This window comes from Lathamus discolor, chromosome 2, assembly GCF_037157495.1.
Source record: "Lathamus discolor isolate bLatDis1 chromosome 2, bLatDis1.hap1, whole genome shotgun sequence".
Lineage (NCBI taxonomy): Eukaryota > Metazoa > Chordata > Aves > Psittaciformes > Psittacidae > Lathamus > Lathamus discolor.
The window spans coordinates 78,495,533-78,511,107 of record NC_088885.1 but is presented as its reverse complement, the minus strand read 5'-3'; the positions used below and the strand labels follow the sequence as shown (position 1 = coordinate 78,511,107).

At 34.5% G+C, this 15,575-nt stretch overlaps 1 protein-coding gene across 1 annotated transcript in view; it reads right to left on the bottom strand.

The window, feature by feature from the left end:
* The window catches only part of CDH9 (cadherin 9), a 103,143-nt gene extending 87,966 nt beyond the window's left edge, over positions 1–15,177 (bottom strand). The window contains exon 1 of the mRNA XM_065667559.1: positions 14,919–15,177. The gene's annotated coding sequence lies outside the window, so the exon portion shown is untranslated. The remainder of the gene's footprint in view (positions 1–14,918) is intronic.
* Between the last annotated feature and the right edge of the window lie 398 nt (positions 15,178–15,575).

Genomic DNA, 15,575 nt, shown 5'->3' with positions numbered 1-15,575 from the left:
CTATGATTCTATGAGAAAAACATCTTCTATGAGAAAAACAACCTGTCATAAAAAAATGCTGATTCATTTCTCTTGCTCTTGATTCTACCACATGCGTTTTTTTCCCAATTTAGAGAAAAGTTGAGTCTTTCTGTACTCATTTCTCACCTTATGAAATAGAAAATATATATATATTATTAAAGAAAAGTTCTGAGGCATTTGCTAAACATACTGTTATTGTTTGTGTCTGTAGTAAGTGAGATTGACATAAAATATCACTCTTCATAACTGATGAGATGTCCAGTTCTATCAAACCTTTGCTTGGAGGAACACAGTACTCATAAAGGCATTACCCATATTTTGGAAAGAATGGACTGGATTGACTTCATATCTGACAGTTCAGTAGACTAGGATGCGTCTAAAAATGTAGAAAGTAGAATAGAAATATACAGTGATCAATAGCACTTGCTTTACTCTCATAATTTCTTTAGAGCATTCTCTTGTTTACAGCTATTTAGGTTCAACAAGTTGTTATTATTTGTTAAAAGGCATTCACCTTTCATAATTTACTATCATTACCAGCATTTTTTGAAATTTCCTGTAAAAGAGAACTTAATTGGTCTATTTTGAAGTTTATGTTTTTCAGATTTAATATCAGTATTTCAGGAGCTTTTATTATATTGCCTCACAACATGAAAATGACTTTTCACTTCACAACTTCTTTTGTGACATAGTAGGCTTTAGTAGTTCATATGCAATAATAAAACCACTATAATTATTGAAGGCCTTGTTATCTAATGCAGAATTAAATACTTTATCTTAATTTCCAGATAGAACCCCTACACACACTTGTGTTACAATGAAAGTGATCAATTTTGAACATAACTTAATTTCATAAAATAAAACAATGAAAAAAGTGTTATCAGTTGCCGTTAAGCCATCATAAAAGAAATTAGGAGCTTGAGGTTTAACCTGTTTCTTGATATTTATTTTTCCCTTTTGGTCTTGATGAATACATAAGAAAATACACTTGTTAACATCAGGTTCTGAGTGTTGCAATTATAACAGACAACACATTGAAAAATATACTGCAAGTGAAACTTTCCTCATTTGAATGTGAGCTTAATGAATTCATTAAAAATAGAAGTGCTTACTCCAGCCATATTTTTACTTTCTGTTTTCCCTGCTGGCATTTGAAAATATGCACACATTTTCTCCAATTATGTTCACTGAAGTTCTTTTATGTGCCATCAGGCTTACTTCAAATACTCCATTATCAAGTCAAAAACACTCATATTTTCTATTTATTGTTTTGTTTTAATCATGTAAGTCCTCTGTCATGGAGTGAATTACATTTAATGCTTAATTACTGTTTGCTTTTAACACAGGTTGTATTTGCACCTATCGCTAAAAAAAGATGGTCTTCATATCTGGAATTCCTAATTTCTGGGGATTTCTCTATAACATATAATGTTTATTTTTCTTTTTTTTTTTTTTTTTTTTCTTTCTGAAAGCCAAAACATTCTGTTTTTTTTTTTTTTCCTGGTGTATTTATTTCAGTATCATCTTTCTTTTCACATGTATTCAATCTTACGTGTGGTAAGGCACTTTTTATTTTTATTCTTCTTTCCTTCTCCAGTTACACAGAACATTATTTCAATAAGCAAGGTGTACCTTTTCTTTACTCCTCTTCGCTTCATGAACAGTACTTGCCCTGCTCAGGTATACATAGTATTGTTCAGATTTTTGCTGTTCTAGTCTTCACAGGAATTTTTAGCACTTTCGTGCAAGTTGCATAAGTCAGAACATACTCTGCTAACTTCAGTGGCTTACAGTTAGGTTTTATTGTATTTCTGTAAGTTTTTTCACTTTTTGTCTGGCATTAGTCAGTGTCTCTGTCTGTTAATGAAATTTTGTTTAATATATACATTTTAATGCCTTCTAAAGCAATGGCTTCTTCAACATGCTATTAATTCATATATTTGATTTTGATTTTTTGTAACCAAAAATTTCTTAGCCCTGTACAATTTTTAAAATTGTATGCTTTGTGCTTATCGATTGCTTTAACTATAAGGTACTCAAGTATAACTATTTATTTTATTGAATAAAATAATTAATTACTTTTATAAGCAGTATGTTCACAGTCTTCCATTTATCCTAAGTTATACTGAAATCATATTTCACTCTCATTTTAATAGCTGAACAAGCTATAATTTCCCTTTCTTTCCCAGACTGTGCAACAAGAAGCCTTATTTGAATTTTCCTCTAACTATTCTCTGATGTATCCAAAATCAGTATTTGTTGGCATTTCATGACATTTAGCTTGCAAGGAAAAGGGAGTTGTTTCACTTGTTTGTCTGAATACTGATGACTTATGTGTAGAAGATAGTATGTTTTTAAAAAATAATTGAACTTTTTTGTCAGATATTGTATGTAAATTGGCTTTGTCATGTAATATTATATATCTACTCACATTATATTCATGTGAACATTTTATAAATTAATGTGGATTCTCCACACATAACAACCCCTGTTCAAGAGGAAAAGTATGAAGAGGCTGAAAATTGAAAAATTCTTATACAACATTAGTCCTGACTACACACAACAGTTGGCCCTTGTCCCCCTTGTCAGTTGCTGTTTTCCAGCTAGTGGGCTCTGGTGTGGGTCAGGCACTTCAGGCATTCCTGAACAAGCTGGTGCTCAGCTGTGTGCAAATTTTGCCCTTCCTGTCTCTTTACAACTTTCAACTCCTCTGCTTGGCATATCAATGGCTATGACAGTATTTCCTCCCTTTATAAAGATTGGATCTAAATATTACCTATGTCCATGTGAATATTCAGCTAGATCATGTTGAGCTTTCCATCAGGACTAGGTACACTTCTGATGTTTACCTGAAGCTTATATGTATCTGCCTTCATAGGACACTTTGTAATACTTTGTTGTAATTGTTAGCTGTTACTTGGTAATTTCTGAGGGCCACTACATGAATACCGATTTACTTGGAGTCTAGTACAACACGGATATTTCAGTTCAGTGATAGAAGGATAAAACCATATCATTACAAAGACATTGCATATGGTACACCAATATTATTTGTATAATTTTGTCAGGTTCTACTATTTCTACTAATTTCAGTATTTTATTCTGTGTTCAGTGAGAAAACCTGTTATTCAAGTTACTGCATGCTTTTTTACTAAACTGTAAGCAACAACTGTTTAGACTTTCCTTTTGTATTAGTACTTTAACAAGACTTCAAATTCAGAAGTAAAATTATTTGTTATTCTTCTCTCAACTGCAGTCAAAGATAAAACTTGAACTTAAGCAATGCAGACTTATATCCATAAAAGTTTCCAAACTTGTACATAGCTTCATATTGAAACTTGACTGGTTAATAGTTCTAATTTTTCAAATGCACTGTTTTTGCCTTCCTGTCAATTATCCTGTCCTTCAGATGTATAAGTGATATCAAAATCACAGCAAAATAAATAAAAAATTCTCCACTCTCAAATCCTTTCACAACCACTCTCTTTGTGTGCTTCCAGTATTTGTGGCATATGAACGTAAGGTTACTTAGGCCACATACCTTTTTATGAACCTCAAAGCAGTTGAAATGCAGTAGACAAATATTGTTCTAGGTTTCTTTTTTTATTGCTGTGGTTTACAGACACTATAAATATTTTCCATCAGGGAAGTGGGATTCTGTACAACAAACTTAAAGCTGCTTGCAATTGGCATGGTTTTCTTAGAAATAGGCTCCTTAAAAGTCTGCAGACTCATAAACTACTCACTTAAAACAGTGTATCCTTAGTGAGCTAGGTAGTGTTGTGCTGTCATGTTAGACCTGGGTTTAGTGTCTTTAATTTACAAACTATAAATTGACTTTCACTTAAGTAATATGCAATATTTTTCATACTGGGAAATGCAGAAATATAACTTATTTTTCTATTAGTTAATGATTGTGATTTTTTTTTTTTTCCAGGCAGACACTATCAGTGGCCATAAATATGATAGAAGAATATACAGCTTGCAGGCAGCCTGATCAAACCCGCCATAATAGGATGACAAACTATGGATGTACGTAGCTTAGTTTGGATCCTGTGTTTTAGCTTACTCCTGGCCTTTGCTGGAGGTTTCTTAATGATGGAGTACAGGCATTAGCATTAGTGATTGTTAATATCTTCCAATTCTTTCATTGTTTGAATATCAATAAAGCATTAAAACAAAAATAATGGCGAGATTCATTCCTTTGGAGAAGAGGTCAGTGAGACTTCAAGTGAAGGGAAGGATCTTCTCCTCGGTTTGCTAAACCAGTTTGGTCTCCAGAGCAAAGGGAAATAACTTCATCACTAATACATCACAGTATTGTGGAGAGTGTCCTCCCCCTTTCCCTCACTTCCCTCAAATTGAGGACCACACTGTCTGCTTCACTGTGCTCTCTTCAAACTGGCAAGTCTGATCCCACAAAACTCAATAGTCCTCCAGCTCAAACTATAGGAAGGACACAGCAAAGCCACTTGCTCCAGAAATCAGTGAGGCCAGACCCTAGGGAAGGCTACAGAGTATGAAAAGAGATAAATGTTAAAATGTTACTATACCTCTGCTGTTCTGGCAGATAATAATTTTATTAATTGGCATAATATAAATTTAGATTCTACTGGGATCTTGAGGTATTCCTGTTCCCTAGCAGAAGCACAATATGAAATTATAATACACCTGAACGTCACTAGTAAGTTCCAGCTTTCTAACTACACTTATTTAAGCCTTTAAATGCATACATATACGTAAGTAAAGCATATGTATGTTTATGCATTTAAATATTGCAGGGTTTTGCACTGATTACATTCAGATTTCTTTCACATGTAATTTCATAAAACTGTGGACAATAATCCTAAAGAACACTGGCACGTACTTTTTATTGAATTCTCAGTTAGGTAAACTGCAAGTTTTAACATCTATTCCTAGCATTAATGAACATGCTTAGTAAAGTATTAAGATACATCAATTCTCAGACACAACAGTTTAACATACCATATGGTAACATTCCATATCTTGAGGAAAAAAAAATATTACAATACATCCTCCTTCCAAAGATGAACACCATTATATTTCAGGGCAAGTAACAGGTTTTCATCTTTTGAATAGGATAGATGCTGTTTGTCACATGCATTTGAGAAAACAATTACTTGTAAGTGGAAGTTGTTGTTTTCTCTATGACTACCTTTTTATTTAAATATTAATATCTACAATTCTCTTTTTTTTTTTTTTAAATAGGAGAAGTAATTATGGATGCTCTGTGGCAATTGTGAAAACCTCATACTTCATTCAGTGTGCCTTAGAATTAACCACTACAGACTACCTGGAAAAAAGAGAAAACATGTAAATTTTCCTTGCCCTTCTTGTCTGTCAGATAACTGGTAGAGGCCACTGGGACGGAAATTTCTGTTGAAAATGAGCATGCCCACATCACTTGACCCATCAGTTATCTGGATACAGCTAATATTTAGGAACAATAAAGTAAAGTAGGAAGAAGTCATCTTTATATTTTCATTGTAGAGGGACATTTATATGAAAGTTATTAAAGGTACTAATTTGTCTACCTTGTGGATGATTGTTTAGATAACAATACAGTAAAGCTGAAGATATTCTGAAAACTGCATTGTAGCAACGATATTCCATGTTTCCTGAATCTTTGCATTTTGAGGTGAGAAACAATGAGACAAAATGAAAACCCCATTTTGAAATAGTTGCTTTAATTTTCTGAAAGTAGGAATTTTGTCAATACATGTAATCAGGGAGAAAGTGTATGGGTATTAAACACAGGTGCTTCACTGAAGGTAATCAGTCATGCCATATAATTGTATTAAGGTGATTTAGTCATCAGTTCCTCTTTCAGAGAGTTCTTCCCTCCATACAAAGTTATTGAATAAGGTGAAAATTGTTTACTGGAAATATTGAAAGAATAAACTGAGGGTGACTTCTTGGTGGACCTGGGGAACTGCCAGCCAGTCAGGTTCACCTCTGCACATGATTCGATCATTGAACAGATCATCCTGGAAAACATGTCAAAATATATAGAAGGCAGGGATATGATTAAGGACAGATAGGGGACAGCCAACATGGCTTCATCAAGGGCAAATCCTGTCTGATAGTCTAGTGGCCTTCTACAATGGACTGACTGCATCGGTGCACTAGGACCTACAGATGTTATCTACCTGGGCTTCTTTAATGCCTTTGTAAGTTCTCCTTGATATTCTTGCTACTAAATTGGAGACATATGGGTTTGATAGTTTGACTATTAGATGGATAAGGAACTGGATGAATGGATAGTTGAATCAGTGGCTCAATGTCCAAGTGGAAACCAGTAATGAGTGGTGTACCTTGAGAATCTGAATTGGGAAAAGTACTATTTAATATCTTAATGATATAGACAGTAGGATTGAGTGCACTCTCGGAAAATTTACAGTTGACACCTGAGGGAAGGGATGCCACCTAAAAGGACCTTGAAAACCTTGAGAAGTGGGCCTGTGTGAATCTCAGGAAGTTCAACAGGGCTAAGTGCAAGTTACTACACGTGGGTCAGGACAATCCCCAGTATCACTACAGACTGGGGGATGAAGGGATTGTGAGCAACCTTGTGGAGAAGGACCTGGTGATACCAGTGAATAAAATATTGGTCAGTTTGGATGGGGCTTTGGGCAACCTCATCTAGTGAAAAATGTCCCTGCCCATGGCAGAGGGATTGAACTAGATTATCTTTAAAGGTCCCTTCTGTCCCTAACCATTCTATGATTCTGGATTGGTAGTGTGGGCAGAGCAGCCGCTTTGGTGTGTTTTCCTCTATTATTGACCAGTCTGGGCCTTGATGTTAAAGAAAAGAAACTTCAAATGGCCTGCAGAGTTCTCCTCAGCTCGGAGCACACAAACATCTTATTTACTTCATATTGGCAAGAGCATGTACAGTGGAGACCTTAAAATGCAAGTGCATTCATGGCTTCCATGGCACTGATGATGTGCACATAAAAAAAAAAAAAAAAAAAAAAAATATTGATATCATTATGTAGATGTAAAGACAGAGACAGAGGTATATTTAAATAGATATCTCTAGATCTCCTTCTCTCACCTCTGCCCCTAAAATGATTTAACATCAATGCAGATACACGTACATGTATGCACATATACATGTGTTTGTTTTCACCACAAGAAATGAAATTTCAGGATTTTTTTTTTTATTGCCTACTAAACTCACAGGCTGACTGGCATGACATCTAATTAGTGCTAATCAACTTGAGGTGAAAGAAGCAGAAAAATAATGTGACTCTTTTTTTTTTTTTTCTAATTCTAAAGCAATGTCCCTCTATTTATGCTCCTTAAAAGCATGTTTTCTCAGATTTCAGTTGTCAGTCTGTACAAATTAATGATTCTGATGCTATTTGCACAGAAAGGACAGAAAAACACTGCAACATGCATTTTGGTCCTGTTTGTATTCTAGCTGCCCATAGTACTGTGTCTGAAAATAACTCAGATCAAGTAATCCAGAATCTTATTCTGGTTTACACAAATCTTTATGCTACTTCAGCTTTGTGAATCCATTCTGGAGCTCTGAAGAGGAAACCTGCCTTTCCTTCCTTTCTTCTCCAGAGACCTAATGATTCCTTCTACCAGATTGTGAGGGTTTCCTCTAGGGGTTTCAGGCATGTCCTTTAATAATTACATCCAGTTACTCAATGTAAGTTTCTGCCCTGGTTTTGTATTGCTTTGGACCCCTATGTATAGGCCTTCAGAAAGTTCCCAGTGACATGCATAGCACATATATTTCAAAATACTTCACTTTCAGAAAAATATCACTTAAACAGTTATACTGAGTTTATAAAACTTTCTGCCAGTTAAAAAATAGTTACTTTTTTTTCTTTTTTTTTTTTTTTTTTTTAATAGAAGGTGAGATCTTCTTTATGCCATGAGACCATGAACTTTAATCCTGTGCTGGTTAATCCTTAAGACCCATTTTAGTTCTTTTGAACACTCCTAGTGTGATACACACACAAATCTGGACTCGAACTACACAAGAACTTTCTAGTCTCTTTCATATGCAGTCATTAGGGAATTTTCAGATGCAGGCTATCTTTGAAATCCTAATTTATGTATTACTTGGCATTACTGAGTATCTCCCTCTTGAGTAATCAAAGGTAAACTGTGATCCTAAGTCTGCGTAGCAGCGCAGTTCACTGTTTAATCAAAAAAATGCTTAGTAAACATAATGTTTAAAGTATTTTTAAAAATTAATCTATTCTTCCTGTAGGCTTTCAGTTTTGGGACAGTATTACGAACTAGAATCTCAACGTGTTGTAGCCAGGAAAAAAGACATAGAGGACTTTTCTATATTTGAGAAGTTTGGGGCTGTTTGACAAATTTGCTCTAAAGTTTAAATGTGAATTGAATGAGTGCAAATTAAAATGGAAAATGAATAATTAGAGTGAGTATCATTGGCAGGAGTGCTAAATCTTTTCTTCTAGCAGTGCCAGCAGTTATGTTTCTGAATGTGCAACCCGAGTTACTTTCCTAAGCCATTATCTACTAGATTCATACCTTTTCAGATCTGTGTCAGACAATATGAATGAGCATCTTTTATTTTACTTTAAAAAAAACCCAAACAATTAATCTGTGGTGAGTGTAGTTAGTTCCTAATTTACTCTCCTTTTTACTTTGCTAATGCTATTTTCTCCTTTCTTGAATGAAAGTTTCAGGGAAAAGTTCTCAACCAGAAGGGCTTTTTTGTCCACTTGCAGCTGAAAGCAGCTGTACTATATTTTTGGAAAATTTCTCTTTTTTGAATTGCCTTAAAAAGTAGTTGGGGGTATATTAAACATATGGCATACTTTTCTGGTTTCAAAGTCCTGCACTTTGCTGTAGGGATGGTTTGCTGTCATGAGTAATCAGGATTTCTCAGTAGGACTACGACTGGAAGAGCAGGCTCTACCAGAAAATGTATTTTGTTAAAATGTGACAAATGCTATTAAAACATTACAGACCCCTTACTTGAAATGATATGTGGGTTCTCAGCCTTAATGATGCTACTACTGCCACCACTACCAAGCAATGAACAGTATCTTCAGCATCATTGATAGAGAAATTCTATCCAGCTGCATGAAGGAAAATGAAGAGACTAATGATGTTTCTTTAGGACACAATGGGTTTCATTTAGTATCTTATCCTAGAAAAGATATACATACAGAAATAAATTCAGAAATGTGCCTTGATTTAGACAGAAAGCATGTATCACACAAATTTAAAAACTTTAAAAGCAAGATCCGGCTCAGTTGCTGGTCATCCATGAGATGCAGATAACAGCAAGCAATTAAGAATCTACATTAATTTTTATATTTCCAATTGCCAACAAGTCTGAATTCTCATCAAAGGTGAAATTTCCTTTTACATTTGGGAAGCAAATGTAAGGATTATTGCAAATCTTGCAGGAAATAAGAAAATAGTTTTTGTAACACAGTATTTTAATTTTTACTCTGAGGAAAATATATATTTTCATCAGACAGAATCATTACAAAAACACAGATTCAGCAGTCATTTTTACTCTGGCTAAAGAAAATGCATAAAAGCAATTTCACTAGCTTCAGTGGGACTAGTCTTGTTGTAAATTATTAGTCAGTCTGAATAAGGGTTCCAGAATGTGGCACAATCGCAAACAGCTCTCCTGACAAATAATATAAACAATTGCAAGAATTTCTTTTTTAAATTACTATGTTTACCTAATTATTTTTTTTCTGTTACTACACAGGCAAAATTTCCCACAACCAACACCTATACCTTAAAAGTCAGAAGAAAGAACTTCTTTACAATAGTAAGAATTTCATATTTGAATCCGTAAGTGTAAAGTGTTATGATAAATAACAATGGAAATATTGTAAAAGCGTTGCGATAAAAAACAAAGTAAGCAGGCAAACAAATTCAGCTAAAAAGTTGCACTGCAAACTTAAGCAAACCTATTTTAATCTATTCCTTTTTAAACTATCTTATCATTCTTTTAATTTGAATGATTTATGCTTGAGTTTATGTCTATAGATATGTGTATTTATATGTATGTATGAATGTATGTACATATACATTTATATGTATGTATGAATGTATGTTCATGAACTGGGGCTATTTTGATTTTTTAAATTCAGATATGAGTAGTTTACTGATACCTTCTAATCATTTATAACCTATAACTGCTGGATTTTTAAATGTTAATTTTCATTTCTACTATACCTACTTTTTCTTTCAAAACAGAAGTAAAGGGATTAACTTCACCCTTACCCTCAATTCACACCTTTTTCACTTTACCTCCTCATCATTGCCTCAAGAGTAAATATTGAACAATAGAATACAGAGGAAATAAAGTACAACTATTTGAGGTCTCGAGGTAAGATCTTGAACTATGTTAGATCATTATACTTTTTAAATTTCCTTTACTGAACACTCTTATGCAACTTTATATTTTATTGAACTCTTTTTTAAGAGGTGCCAAAATATAAATGTTGAATTCTGCACCACTGATTATCAAAGTAATTGATCGTCATTTTCTGAAACTAATGGCTAAATATATTGATGTCTGTATATATCCCTAGATAGGCTTGCATACATTATTAATTGCCTTAAATTGAGCTATTAAAATATACAAATTGAGATAATCTCCTTAAGACAGCTGTGTAGCTTGTCTCCAGTGACAGAAAGGCCTGCTGTTTCCATCCTCAAATATAAAAGCATTAACCACAATTTTCTCTATTTCACAGAATCTTTTCTTGGGTATCACTTATAAGGAGCATATTTTCAATTTGGACAAGTAATTTAGGAGCTCTTTCTCAACATACTTATGTACAATGCGAAAATGCTTTCAGTGTTTTTTGGAAACTTGAGTCTCTAAGCAATGGCACAGATGGCCTTACGCTGCAGTATTCTTCCACACAGAAGATTGAAGAAGCTAGTGGTTATTGCCCTTGAATAGGGCTTGTGAGGGTAAAGGAACCTGAACACCATTTAGCACCTAGAATATTTGTATATACATAAATCTCTCTGACATTAGCACTTTCATATCAGGAGATTCTAATGTGAAAGCTGCATTGTACGAGACAGGGAAAACTGAATCTAATGTGATGTTGTCTTGATGCTACTATTACTTTTACTACTAATATGTGTAAAATTTAAACATAGAAATTTAACTGGCAAAAAATATACTGTCCATCCCGGGAGACATCCTATTTTGCAGTTACAGAAATATGTTTCTAGAGAAACATTCATGGGTGTTTTGAGGCATATTTATTTTTATGAACATTGATGCATTCAGATGAAGAAATTGGAGGACTGGGAGAGTGAAAGCCCTGGTCTACCCCTGGCTCTAACACTGAGCTACTCCATGGCTGAGACCAATTCAGTTCAACTCTATGCAATAATTTCTGTTTATGGGATGGAGACTATGCCACCCATCTCTTTTTGTAACCTTTCAGACATTGCAGAATGATGATTATAAATAACATACTTCCTATCTTTTCGATAATTACATTACATACTATGCATTAAAAAATATTTATTTCTAAAACATAGCGTTTTTCTGTAAACTGTAGTATACATCCAGTATTTTATTATTGACAACATTTTCCTTGAAGTAACCAAAGCACAGTTTCACTAGGATTTTGCACTGCAAACACATGGTATGATGTGATCATGGTATGTCTCTTCTGTTCAGTCATGCTTGGCAAGTAGGCCTCAGCCACTAGGGTGTTTTTTATCACGATCAGTCGCTGAAAGTCAAGACAGTAACTTGCCTTTTGCCATTCAGCAATTTCCTGTTTGTTTAAAAGGCAAAAGGAGAAAGTTATTAAAATTACACTTGACTGATTCTACAAAGATTCTTTTTGTTCATTTCCCTTTGCTTTATTTTTTTCTCCTCCTCCCACCCCCTTTTAACTAAATTTTTGATTTATTTCTACAAATGACTTTTCATAAACTCACTCACATGCAGAATGCAGTTAGCTCTCACTCAGATATCCCTATTCATGTTCAAATATCAGTGATTCTGCAGATAACATTTGCATGTAACACCTGCTGCAAGCCTTAGAAATTCAGAAGGCATTCTGATATGAGTGGGAGATGCAATTTTTTCAAGGTTTTTGCTCCAGTTGCCTTCTGCAGTTAAATAGCGCTGACTGCATGAAAGAAAAATATGTAATTATATATATCCATATTGCCTTGTATCCAGGTCTATACAGCCCAACTTTCTTATTAGTACAAGATATGTGCAGGAATTGGGAGAATTTTTAAATAGTGGGCATTACTGAGTTTTAATTTTCAGTAAGGTCTTGCTGTATTTCCAGAACAGCTTTTTAAATTGGGAAAAGAAGGGGGAGAATGAAGAAAAGGGGTATCTCTGAAAATAGGTGTAATATTCTCTCTGTGTGTTACTACATAAAAAAGAAATAATGTTTTAGAAGTATCATTTGTTACCTCATGTGTCCTGTTATCATCAGGTTTGGACATCCAGCAGGAGACATCAGTCTGCCTTGTTTTATCTCCCGAACAATTTCATCCTCACGGAAACTGTCAGCCCTGTTACTTTCTAGCTCTACTTCTGAAAGCTTCTGCTAGTAGATTCCCTGTAACCTGTGTTGTGCAGCTTCAGAAACTATGTTCTAATGCCAGAGCAGAAGTAAATTTCAGAATTAATTTGTACAGTTCTTTCTGCAGCATTATGGGTGATAACATTTAAACTGATGGACGTAGGGTTTTACATTTTATTTAGTAGATTAGTCACACAGTTAAATCATACTCATTGGCTGATCCGATGATGAGAGGATGGTGATCTTTGTGGAACAGCAGTCAGATGAGGGGAGAAAACCGATCTTTCCAAATGGGCTACTGTCCGAACGGGAGAACAAGGTCAGCCTTTTCCTAACGGTCACTTCTGCAGACAAGTGTGAAAACGCTGAAAGCCTGAACATTTTACCATGTATCTGTACAAAGCATATGGCAGAGCTGGTTCTCTCCACATTTTGCCTCCAAATGTATCTCCAGTCTGCTTTTTGTGCTTAGGTGAGGTGTATTGGTTACTTATACAACATATTTTTTCATAATAATGGCTGTAAGACAGCCTCTGAAATTAAGTACTCCAGTTTGTTCACACAAGTAAACATATGAAAATCTTTGATTGTTGAAATCACCCTATCAAGTTTAAGAAGACTTTACAACAGTTTTAGGTATAGGTTTAGTATGTAGCACTAATACAGTTGCATTTCTACATTTAAAATTAATTTCATTTATCTTAAAGAAAGAAATCAAGAATTCTTTCTTTCATAGGCATTTGATTGATTGTATAATGTGACCTTGTAAAGTTTTATATTCTTCCTAATTGAATATCACAGTAACTCTAAACATATTTAATTCTATCTTGAATTTATACTATTACATCGTGAAGGAAAAATGACAAGACAATGTCATTCCTGTCAAGTTGACATTTAAATAACAATATGCCCTTTTTAAAGTTAAAAAGTTCTTCTATGGAGTTTTTAATAATCATGGGGAAAAAACACAACACAAACATTCTAAATATTTATTTAGTCCATTCTCTTTTTCTTTTTCTTTTTTCTTTTTAAAATAGAAATTAACATTTTAGATGTGGAAAATAATATTGCAACCAATGATTTTTAAAGATATTGGCAATTCCTATCATTAATACCAATATTTTTTATTAAACAAAGATTTTGATCCCATTAGTGAAATTACTGAAAGTATAAATACCTGTCTTTTTATTCATATTTGACCTTAGCATGACAAACTATTAATCAGCAATGAAGCACAAACCTGGTGTGATTTAAGTGATATAAGAGTTTGTCACTTCCTTTAATCAGAGCAAGACTGATACACTAGCATATTTGTTTACTGATAATTGAAATTATAGTAAGAAAATACTATTCTATTTTTCTGACCTACTACTTAGATCTGCAAGAAGGTGAGTGGCTACTGTATGCACATTGCCACACAACTGCAAGGGACATCAATTTATTTGTAGTTCATAAACATCATTCTTTCTTTGAAGCTCATACAGTGAATTTGCATGGACGTGACCACACACTTCTTGCATATAAAAAGAAAAATCAAAATGTCATTCATTGGGCAATTAGTTTCTGCTCTTTATTTCACAATCAAGTAGTCAGTTTTACCTTTTACTTTTTTTCTGCCTTTCTGTGCAAGTCTCTGATTATACATATTAGGCTGATGATAAGGTTGTTTGTTTGGTAGCACTTCTGGAAAACAGCCTTACACATTAAAGCCTGTTGACTTTGACTTATTGCCTATGCATATCCAAAGGGACATCTCCCTCAGATCTTAATCCTTCTGAACCCTGAGCTGCCACTTCCCCCTCTAACACATATTAAAACTATATCAATTTTTCTACTCCCACTAAAGAAAAACTAAACAAAGCACCAGTACTTCATTTTTAGTAGTAGTAAAGACTTCCTCCTTTTTCACCCTTTTTAATTGGGTTTGTTTTTATTAGATATTTTAGATACAAACAAATGTGAAAGAAAGAAAAGAAAGATAGCTTCTATCTGGACATGTGAAAAAGCATCCTGCACAAAAGTTAGGCTATATGGTTAAGACTACATTGCAGTAAAACCTGAATGTTAAATGGCATACACATTATTAGCTTTCTAGCTGTATATAAGACAACAAGGAGTTATATACAGCAACAGAAGTTTAGATTTCAGCCATTTAGTGCAATTATTTTCTTTCTGAACTGAAATCTCCCCAAAGTGCTCTGTTCACCCTGCCCCCCACCCTTCCTCCCTAAAAAGTATCTGTAAGGCACCTTCAACATTTTAGACACTTTTTAAGAAAGCATCTGCTCTTCTGTTGTGAGCAATTTCAGTGCCAAAGAAAGTTAATCTACTCACCGTGTCTGTCAGTATGAGCCTGGCTCTGTCCATTCAATGCTGCTTCTTTACCCGCTTCCTCCCTTCTGCCTGTTACTGTATCTCCAGTGCTATATGCACTTGCATCTAACTAGAGCTCCTTCTCTCCCAGCATCACTTTTAAGTCAGGCAGGCAGGGAGCTGAAGCCAAAGGAGCTCTCTATCTGATTGGTTTCTATTCAGTGCCCCTGCTTAATCAGAAACGTCCCTTACAGAGAGAAATGTTGCTGTCGATAGAGCCGCAGTGCTCAACATGGGAAGGTTTGGGGCTGGTAGTGGGGGGCAGGACTACGGCTTTGACAGCTATACAGTGATTTGCAAGTGAATGCAGTGGGAGGGTTCAGAGAGGAGGGCTTTGTTAAGGACCCTCTTATTAACTAAGGCTTAAATACAGAGACTCATGCTACCAGCTCAGTTTGGTATGTTTTCATTCTTAATAATAAGGGTAAAGGCATGCCCATAACCCATGAATTATGTGGAGAAAAAACTTACCCTGATTATCTACATTAGCAGTACAGTGCTATAATGTGCAAATAGTAATTGAAGAATGAAAAAACATTCTGTAGCACTACAGTGACAAATTATTTTAAGTAGAAAGAATGAAAGGTGTGGGAGATTGCCCCCTGTACTCAGCAGGTT